The sequence below is a fragment of the Ornithorhynchus anatinus genome, chromosome X5, assembly GCF_004115215.2.
Source record: "Ornithorhynchus anatinus isolate Pmale09 chromosome X5, mOrnAna1.pri.v4, whole genome shotgun sequence".
NCBI classification, from domain to species: domain Eukaryota; kingdom Metazoa; phylum Chordata; class Mammalia; order Monotremata; family Ornithorhynchidae; genus Ornithorhynchus; species Ornithorhynchus anatinus.
Genome location: NC_041753.1, coordinates 69841893 through 69851670, shown reverse-complemented (window position 1 = coordinate 69851670; position 9778 = coordinate 69841893).

Here is a 9778-nt window from a genome sequence, read left to right as displayed (position 1 = left end):
GGCCCGGAGAAGGGAAGTGACTCACCCAAGGTCACCCGGCAGGCGAGCGGCGAGGCCCGGATTAGAACCCAGGCCCTCCGACTCCCAGGATCTCCCAGGACGCACCGATCCGCTCGTTTTCACTCAATCGCACGATGCGCCCGGCACCTGCTAGGCGCTCAGTAAATACCGTCGAACGGAAGACATAATAATGTTGGTATTTGTTAAGCGCTTACTATGTGCCGAGCACTGTTCTAAGCGCTGGGGTAGACACAGGGGAATCAGGCTGTCCCACGCGGGGCTCACAGTCCTAATCCCCATTTTACAGATGAGGGAACTGAGGCACCGAGAAGTGAAGTGACTCGCCCAAAGTCACACAGCCGGCAAGTGGCCGAGCCGGGATTCGAACCCACGACCTCTGACTCCAAAGCCCGTGCTCTTTCCACTGAGCCACGCTGCTTCTCTGACATAATGTAAGACATAATGTACTGAGCGCTTCCCTGCGCAGAGCGCTGTACCGAACGCTGCGGTGGGGACACGCCAACAGTGAAGAGCGGCGCCTTCTGCCCGAAGGAGGTCGATTCATCGAAGACGGAGACCGGGCGTCCTTCAAGTAGGTCAAGGACGCCTCGGTCCCGGAGGGAGATGATTAATGGGGATCATTTTCCAGGGGAAGGAGAGATTAATTCCATGGGAACACCGGGATCGATCGGAGAGGCCGAGTGGATTTATTTCCGGGCCCCGGGATTTTTCCGAGGCTCTTATTTACTGTGCAATTTCCAGGCCTGCCGGTGGAAACGATGAGGCCGGGAGCTCGTCACTGGGCGGGGATGGTCTCTCTCTGTTGCCCAATAGTGTATTATTATTATTAATAATAATGGCATTTAAGTGCTTACTATGTGCCAAGCACTGTACTAAGCGCTGGGGAGGACACGAGGTCGTCAGGTTCCGTCTGGCCCTGCCGTCCGGCTCCCCCGGTTAGACCGGGAACCCGTCGTGGGGCGGGGCTGGTCTCCCTCTGCTGCCGAATTGTCCACTCCAAGCGCTTAGTACAGTGCTCTGTACTAAGAAGCAGCGTGGCTCAGTGGCAAGAGCCCGGGCTGGGGAGCCAGAGGTCATGGGTTCGAAACCCGGCTCCGCCCTTGGCAGCTGGGTGACCGGGGGCGAGTCACTTCCCTTCTCCGGGCCTCGGTGGCCTCATCTGGAAAATGGAGATGAAGACCGGGAGCCCCACGGGGGACCACCCGATGACCTTGTATCTCCCCCAGCGCTTAGAACAGTGCTCGGCACATAGGAAGCGCTTAACAAATACCAATATTATCATTATGATTATGATTACTATTATTACATCACCCTGGTTTGCTCCCTTCATCCATCCTCCCTCCCATCTCCACAGCACATTTGTATATACATATTTTATACACATAGATATAGATAGATTTCTATATATCACATGTAGATCTATATATAGCTAGAGAGAGAGAGGTATAGATATCTACATATCATATATAGATCTATATATGCTAGATATATGGTATTAATAAATGGTATTAATAAATGGTATGGATTATGGTATTAATAAATACCAACATTATTATTATTATTACTAGAGAGAGAGAGAGAGAGATCTACATACCATATATAGATATGTATAGCTATAGGTATAGAGAGATATCTATATATAGCTATATATAGAGGTGTCCATATGTCACGTATAGATCTGTATATAGCTAGAGAGAGAGAGAGAGATCTCTATATCATATATAGTTCTATAGATTTATATCTATAGATATATAGATCTATATATAGCTACAGAGAGAGAGAGAGAGAGAAATCTGTATATCAGAGAGAGAGAGAGAGAGAGAGAGATATCTATATATAGCTATCTAGAGAGATGTCTAGATATCACATATAGATCTATATATAGCGAGAGAGAGAGAGATCTGTACATCATATATAGATCTATATATATAGCTATATAGAGAGGTGTCTATACATCATGTATAGATCTATATATAGCTAGAGAGAGATCTATATATCACATATAGATCTAGAGAAGCAGCGTGGCTCAGTGGAAAGAGCACGGGCTTTGGAGTCAGGGCTCATGAGTTCGAATCCCAGCTCTGCCACTCGTCGGCTGTGTGACCGTGGGCGAGTCACTTCACTTCTCCGTGCCTCAGTTCCCTCATCTGTCAAATGGGGATGAAGACTGTGAGCCCCACGTGGGACGACCCGATTCCCCTATGTCTACCCCAGCGCTTAGAACAGTGCTCGGCACATAGTAAGCGCTTAACAGATACCAACATTATTATTATTATTATTATTAGAGACACATCTATATATCACATATAGATCTCTGTATGGAGGGGGGGAGAGAGAGAGAGAGAGAATTCTATACATCATATAAAGATCTATATAAAGCGTGAGAGAGAGAGAGAGGGAGATCTATATATCCTATATAGATCTATACATAGCTGTATATAGAGAGAGATCTATATATCATATGTAGATCTATATGTAGCTGTAGAGAGAGAGACAGGTATCTATATATCCTATATGGATTTATATATGGCTAGAGCGATATCTATATATCGTATATAGATCTATATAAAGCTAGAGAGAGAGAGAGAGAGAATCTATATATCGTATAGAGAGAGAGAGCTATCTCGGTGTCGTATATAGGTCTCTACATAGCTGTATATATGGAGACGGATATCTATCTATCATATATAGATCTATATATAGCTAGAGAGAGAGAGAGATTGATATCTCTATATCCTCTAGAGAGCTAGAGAGAGAGAGAGAGAGATCCACATGTCATACACAGCGCAGATATGTCCGTAATTCATTTATTCATTCATTTACGCGTATTCAGGTGCGTCTCCCCCTCCAGCCCGGGAAGCTCGTCGCGGGCAGGGCTCGTGTCCGTTTATTCCTCTCTCGTCCCCTCCGGGGGGCTCAGTACAGCGCTCCGTACAGGGCGAGCGCTCAACAGATAGGATTGGCCGGATGACTGAACAGGGGAGCCCTGATGCGGAGATTTCGGGTATTTCCAGGGGCCCCTGTCCGTTTTTCAGGGTCAGGGGGAGCCCCCCCGGGGATTTATTTTCCGCATTTTCGGGAAGCCCGGTGCTGCGGCGTTCGGTATTGGCCGCGTCCCGGGGGGCCTGTCTTCTGCATCTACGGCGTTCCCGGGGGATTCTTTTCCATATTTAGGGGAGCCACCTCTCGGGGAATTTCTGATCCGTCTGTCAGAGGCCCAGAGCGGCGGCTTTCAATACTTACGGTAACCCATTATTTTCCGTATCAATCTCCCGGTGACCTGGACCGGCTGTTCGCAATAGTTACGGGAGCCCCGGTAAGACTCTCTGAAGTATTGAGGGCAAGCCGGGGGAATCATTTTCTGCATTTGCAGGAGCTCCAGAGTGGCTATTTTCAGTATTTACCACAGCCCATTCCGAGCGCTCCGTCCAGTGTGGGACCGTCTCTATCTGTTGCCGACTTGTTCATCCCAAGCGCTTAGTACGGTGCTCTGCACATAGTAAGCGCTCAATAAATACTATCGAATGAATTTAGTAAGCGCTCGGTAAATGCGATTGAGTGAACGAACCCCAGGAAATCATTTTCTGACTTTTCAGGACCCCTCACGTGGCTATTTTCAGCATCCGTGGAAGCCCTAACGCCGCTATTTTCAGTCTTTACGGGAGCCCCGGAGCACTTGTTTTCGGTATTTCCGAGCCCCCATGGGGAATTATTCTCGGCGTTGACGCCATTCCCAGGGAATTATTTTCTGTATTTAGGGAAGCCCTCCCTTGGCTATTTTCAATATCTACGGTATCCCGGGGAATTTATTTTCCGTATTTTGCAGGAGCGCCCGGCACGGCAACTTTCCATGGTCGCGGCTTCCCCGGGGAATTATTGTCTGCGTTTACGCCATTCCCGGGGAGTCGTTTTCCGTATTGAGGGAAGCCCTCACGTGGCTATTTTCAGGATCTACGGTCTCTCGGGCAATTTAATTGTCTGTATTTTGCAGTTACCCTGGCACAGCGATTTTCCATATTTACGGCATCCCCGGGGAATGAGCTTCTGTATTTATAGAAGCCCTAGCTGGTTATTGTCAGTATTTCTGGCCACCTCGGGGAATGATTTTCCGCATTTATGCCATTCCCAGGGTATTCTTTTCTGTATTTAGGGAGACCCTCACGTGGCTATTTTCAATATTTCCGGTATCTCGGGGAATTTACTGTCTGTATTTACCCGGAGCCGCGGCATAGCTATTTTCCATATTTACGGTATCCCCGGGGAATGATTTTCTGTATTTATAGAAGCCCCGGCGTGGTTATTTTCGGTATCTCTGGCAACCCCGGGGAATTATTTTCTCTATCTATGGGCGTTCTGCACGTAGTAAACGCTCAGTAATGCGACTGGAATGAGTAACGGACCTGGGTTCTGATCCCGGCTCCGCCACTTGCCTGCTGTGTGACCTTGGGCAGGTCACTTCGCTTCTCTTAGAGAAGCAGGGCGGCCTAGCGGAAAGAGGCCGGGGCTGGAAGTCAGAGGACCGGGTTCTAACCCCGGCTCCGCCGCTCCATTCATACACCGGTATTTACTGAGGCGCTTACTGGGTGCAGAGCTCTGTACTAAGCGTTTGGAAAGTACAGTGTGGCAATAAATCCGTCACCTGCGTGACCTTGGGCCAGTCACTTCACTTCGATAGGAGGAGCAGCGCAGTCGACTGGAAAGAGCCCGGGCCCGGGGGTCGGAGGAGCTGGGTTCTAATCCCGCCCCTTGTCTGCTGTGTGACCTTGGGCCAGTCCCTTCCCTTCTCTGGGCCTCGGTTTCCTCCTCTGTCAAATGGGGACGAAGACTGGGACAACCCGATGACCCCGGCTCTACCCCAGCGCTTAGGATAGTGCTCGGCACCTAGTAAGCGCTTACCGAACAGCAACATCGTTATTATCATCATCATTAATATCATTAGAGGCGGGAGACCGGTGGAGGCCGGAGGCGAGAGGTCAGAGGTGACAGAGACGGGATGGAGGCCCGGGGAGAAGGGCGACCTCGGTGGAGCGGAGCGTTTTGGACCCCGCCGCCGTCTGGGAGGCACTCCCTCTGTGCCGAGCACTGTACTGAGCGCTGGAGGGGAGCGGGCCGCCGCCCTGATCGGTGGATCGGGCGGAAACCCCCGGGACTCAGTTTCCCTCCCCCGCCCCCCCCCCCCCCCGCGCCAGGACACCGACGGGGACGTGGGTCAGGAAAACGGAGTCGGCCGATAGAGTGAGACTTTGATGGCTGTAATGATCATTTACGTCGCCATTAAATGGAACGGGTGGGACGAAGATGTTCATTTTTATAAGCTAATAGATGGTATTAATTTTTATAAGCTAATAGAAGGTATTAATTTTTATAAGAGAATAAATTTCCCTTCGAGATTCATCCCAGCACCACAGGACCTCAATTTAATTCTATTTGGAGAAGCAGCGGGGCTCAGGGGGAAGAGCCCGGGATCACCCTTCCCTACCCCAGCGCTTAGTAGGGGTGCTCAGTACAGAGTAAATGCTTAACAGACACCACGATGATCATCCTTACCTATCCCAGAGCTCAGTAGGGGTGCTTAGCACATCGTAAGAGCTTAACAAATACCACGATGCTCATCCTACCCTACCCCAGTGCTTAGTAGGGGCGCTCAGTACAGAGTAAGCGCTTAACAAACACCACCATGACTCTTATTACCTATCCCAGCGCTTAGTAGGGGTGCTTAGCACAGAGTAAGCACTTAAACGCTACAGTGATCATCCTCATCTACCCCAGCACTTAGTAGGGGTGCTCAGTACAGAGTAAGCGCTTAACAGACGCCACGATGATCACCCTTCCCTACCCTAGCGCTTAGTAGGGGTGCTCGGCACAGAGTAAGCGCTTAACAGACACCACGATGATCATCATTACCTATCTCAGCGCTTAGTAGGGGTGCTCAGCACAGAGTAAGCGCTTAACAGACACCATCATGACTCTCATTACCTACCCCAGCGCTTAGTAGGGGTGCTCAGCACAGAGTAAGCGCTTAACGGACACCACCACGATCATCATTACCTACCCCAGCGCTTAGTAGGGGTGCTCAGCACAGAGTAAGCGCTGAACAGACACCACGATGATCATCCTGATCTATCCCAGCGCTTAGTAGGGGTGCTCAGCACAGAGTAAGCGCTTAACGGACACCACGATGATCATCCTGACCTATCCCAGCGCTTAGTAGGGGTGCTCAGCACAGAGTAAGCGCTGAACAGACATCACGATGATCATCTTTCCCTACTCCAGCTCTTAGTAGGGGTGCTCAGCACAGAGTACACCATGGGTCTCATTACCTCCCCCAGCGCTTAGTAGGGGTGCTTAGCACAGAGTAAGCGCTGAACAAACACCACGATGATCATCCTTATCCGCCCCAGCGCTTAGTAGGGGTGCTCAGCACATAGCAAGCGCTGAACGAACACCACAGCGATCATCCTCATCGACCCCAGCGCTTAGCAAACCCCATCGCAGCGGACGGCCTCGAGTGCCGTTCAATAAATAGGCAGATGTCTCCGCGACCGAAGCTTCTTTTCGGTAAAATAAAAACTAAATCTCTCCCCTCGGCAGTTTTAGGAAATTGGATGTTTTTCCACCCTCGGCTTCGCCAGCCGGCGAGGCGGGATTTTTCCGCAATAAACATAATAAGCACCACATGTACACTAATTATCATCATTCCAAACTGCAACATTGAAGTTAATTATTATGGCAGCGGTGGGTTGGTGAATTTCATTTTCTTTGGCTTTTTTTCGCCCCCCCGCCCCCCCCCCCCAGTCTGATTCCAGAGACCAAATTCCCCGATTCCTCCGAAAACAAGGCTCCGGAATGACCCCTCTCCTTCCCGCCCTTCTGATCCCATTTTCAGTCAGCCGGTGGGGTGTCCGGAGCGCTTCCTGGGTGCAGGGGACTGTACTGAGCGCTTGGAAGGGACGGTTGGGCAATGGAGACACCGGCCCGGCCCGACGACGGGCTCATGGTTTCATTCGATGGTATTTACTGAGCGCTCATTGTGGTATGAGAACTGTGCCGTTCGTTCATTCAGCCGGTGGTATCTATTGAATGTTTCCTGGGTGCGGGGGACCGTACTGAGCGCTTGGAAAGGACAACTGGGCAGCAGACAGAGACCGGCCTGACGACGGGCTCCCGATCTCATTCAGTGGTATTTATTGAGCGCTTACTGTGGAATGAGAACTGTGCCGTTCGTTCGTTCATCCAGGGGTATGTATGGAGCGCTTCCTGGGCGTAGGGGACTGTACTGAGCGCTTGGAAAGGCCAACTGGGCAACGGAGAGTGCCCAACGACGGGCTCCCGGCCTCATTCGATGGTATTTACTGAGCGCCCACTGTGGAATGAGAACTGTGCCGTTCGTTCATTCATCCAGGGGTATGTATGGAGCGCTTCCTGGGCGCAGGGGACTGTACTGAGCGCTTGGAAAGGCCAACTGGGCAACGGAGAGAGACCGGCCCGGCCTGACGACGGGCTCCCGGTCTCATTCGGTGGTACTTATTGAGCGCTCCCTGTGGAATGAGGACTGCGATATTGGTTCGTTCATTCAATGGTATTTCTTGAGCGCTTCCGGGGGGGAAGGGGACTGTACTGAGCGCTTGGAAAGGACAGTTGGGGAACGGAGAGAGACCGGCTCTGCCCAACGAAGGGCTTCCTGTCTAGAAGGGGGGAGTCGGACCACAAAACGAAACGAGTGGGCATCAGTAGCATCGATAGAAATAAATAGAATTATAGATTCATCCGTTCACTGGTATTTATTGAGCGCTTCCTGGGTGCAGAGCACTGTACTGAACGCTTGGAAAGGACAGATGGGCAACAGAGAGAGACCGGCGGCGACGAGCTCCCGGGCTAGAAGGGGGGAGACGGACAACAGAACAAAGCAAGCGGTCAGGCATCCAAATTATTTTATTTCTTCTTTTATTATTTTATTTCTTTCTTCTTGGATCTCATTCCTCATAATAATGACGACGAAGGCACGTGTGAAGCGCTTACTATGTGCCGAGCACTGTTCTAAGCGCTGGAGGGGAGACAAGGTCATCGGGTTTGTCCCCCGGGGGCTTCGCGGCCTTCATCCCCCTTGGACAGAGGAGGAAACTGAGGCCCAGGAAGGGAAGTGACCGGCCCCAAGGTCAGTCACCGACAGGCAGCGCTTGTGGCACCTTTTATTAATATAATAATAATTATGTTGGTATTTGTTAAGCGCTTACTACGTGCCGAGCACTGTTCTAAGCGCTGGGGCAGAGACGGGGTCATCGGGTTGTCCCTCACTGGGCTCCCAGTCTTCATCCCCATTTGACAGATGAGGAAACCGAGGCCCAGAGCAGGGAAGTGACCGGCCCACAGTCACCGAGCTGCCAACGGGCGGATCCGGGATTCGAACTCACGACTGGGAGCCCGTGGTTGGGCGGAATGGGGGGGGGGTCTATCCGTCGTGGACTTGTCCATTCGAAAGCGCTTAGGACAGTGCTCTGCACAGACTAAGCGCTCAATAAATACTATGGAATGAATGAACAGGAAGCGCTTTACCAGTAGCATACTAATTTCTTTTAAAAAAAACCCATGTCTTTCAGGTGGCCGCTGGTCTCCCGGGGGGGCCTAATAAATAGTAAGTGCTTCATAAATAGTAAGTGCCTCATGAATAGTAATTGTCTAATAAATAGGTCACTAACGTCCCCTAAATGCTCTTCCCATTACGCCGCGCGGCTTCGAGGGGGGGTCACAGAAAAGGGGACGACGAGGGCTCAGGTTGGGAGTCGGCAGGTCCTGGTTCGAATCCCGACCCCAGCCCTTGCCCGCCGTGTGACCTGGGATGAGTCACTTCACTTCCTCCGGGCCTCGGTTCCCTCGTCGGGAAAATGGGAAAATGGGAATTAAGAGATGAGGAAGAAGGGAAGGAGGAGGAAGAGAAGAGGAGGAGGAGGAAGCAGGGGGAGGAGGAGAAGGAAAGGAGGAGGAGGAGGAGGAGGAGGAGGAGGAGGAGAGGAAGAGGAGAGGGAGGAGGAAGGAGGAAGAGAAGTAAAGGAGGAGGGGAAGAGGACGAGGAGGAGAGAAGGAGGAAGAGAAGAAGGAGGAGGGGGAAGATGTGGAGGAGGAGGAAGAGGAGGAGGAGGAAGGAGGAAGAGAAGTAAAGGAGGAGAAGGGGGGAAGAGGAAGAGGAGAGAAGGAGGAAGAGGAGAAGAAGGAGGAGGAGGAGGAGGAGAATAGGAAGAAGAGAAGGAAGAGAAGGAAGAGGACGAGAAGGAAGAGGGGGGAAAGGAGGAGGAGGAGAGGAAGTGGAGGAGAGAGAAGGAGAAGAAGGAGGAGGAGGAGAAGAGGAAGAGGAGAAGAGGAGGAGAAGAAGAGGAGGGGGAGAAGAGGAGGAGGAGGGGGGAGAAGAAGAGGAGGAGGGGGAGAAGAGGAGGAGGAGGGGGGAGAAGAGAGAGGGGAAGAAGAGGAGGGGGGAGAGAAGAGGAGGAGGAGGGAAGAACAGAAGAAGAGAGGAGGGGAGGGAATGGAAGAGATTGAGGAGAGATGAGGGGGGAGAGAAGAGAGGAGGAGGAGGAGGGAGAGAAGAGGAGGGGGAGAAGAAGAGGAGGAGGGGGAGAAGAGGAGGAGGAGAAGAGGAGGGGGAGGGATGAGGAGGAGGAGGAGAAGAGGGGGGAAGAAGAAGAAGGGGAGGGAGAAGAAGCGGGGGGGGGGGGGAAGGGAAGAAGGGAAAAGGAGGAGGGGAGAGAAGAGGAGGGGGGAGAGA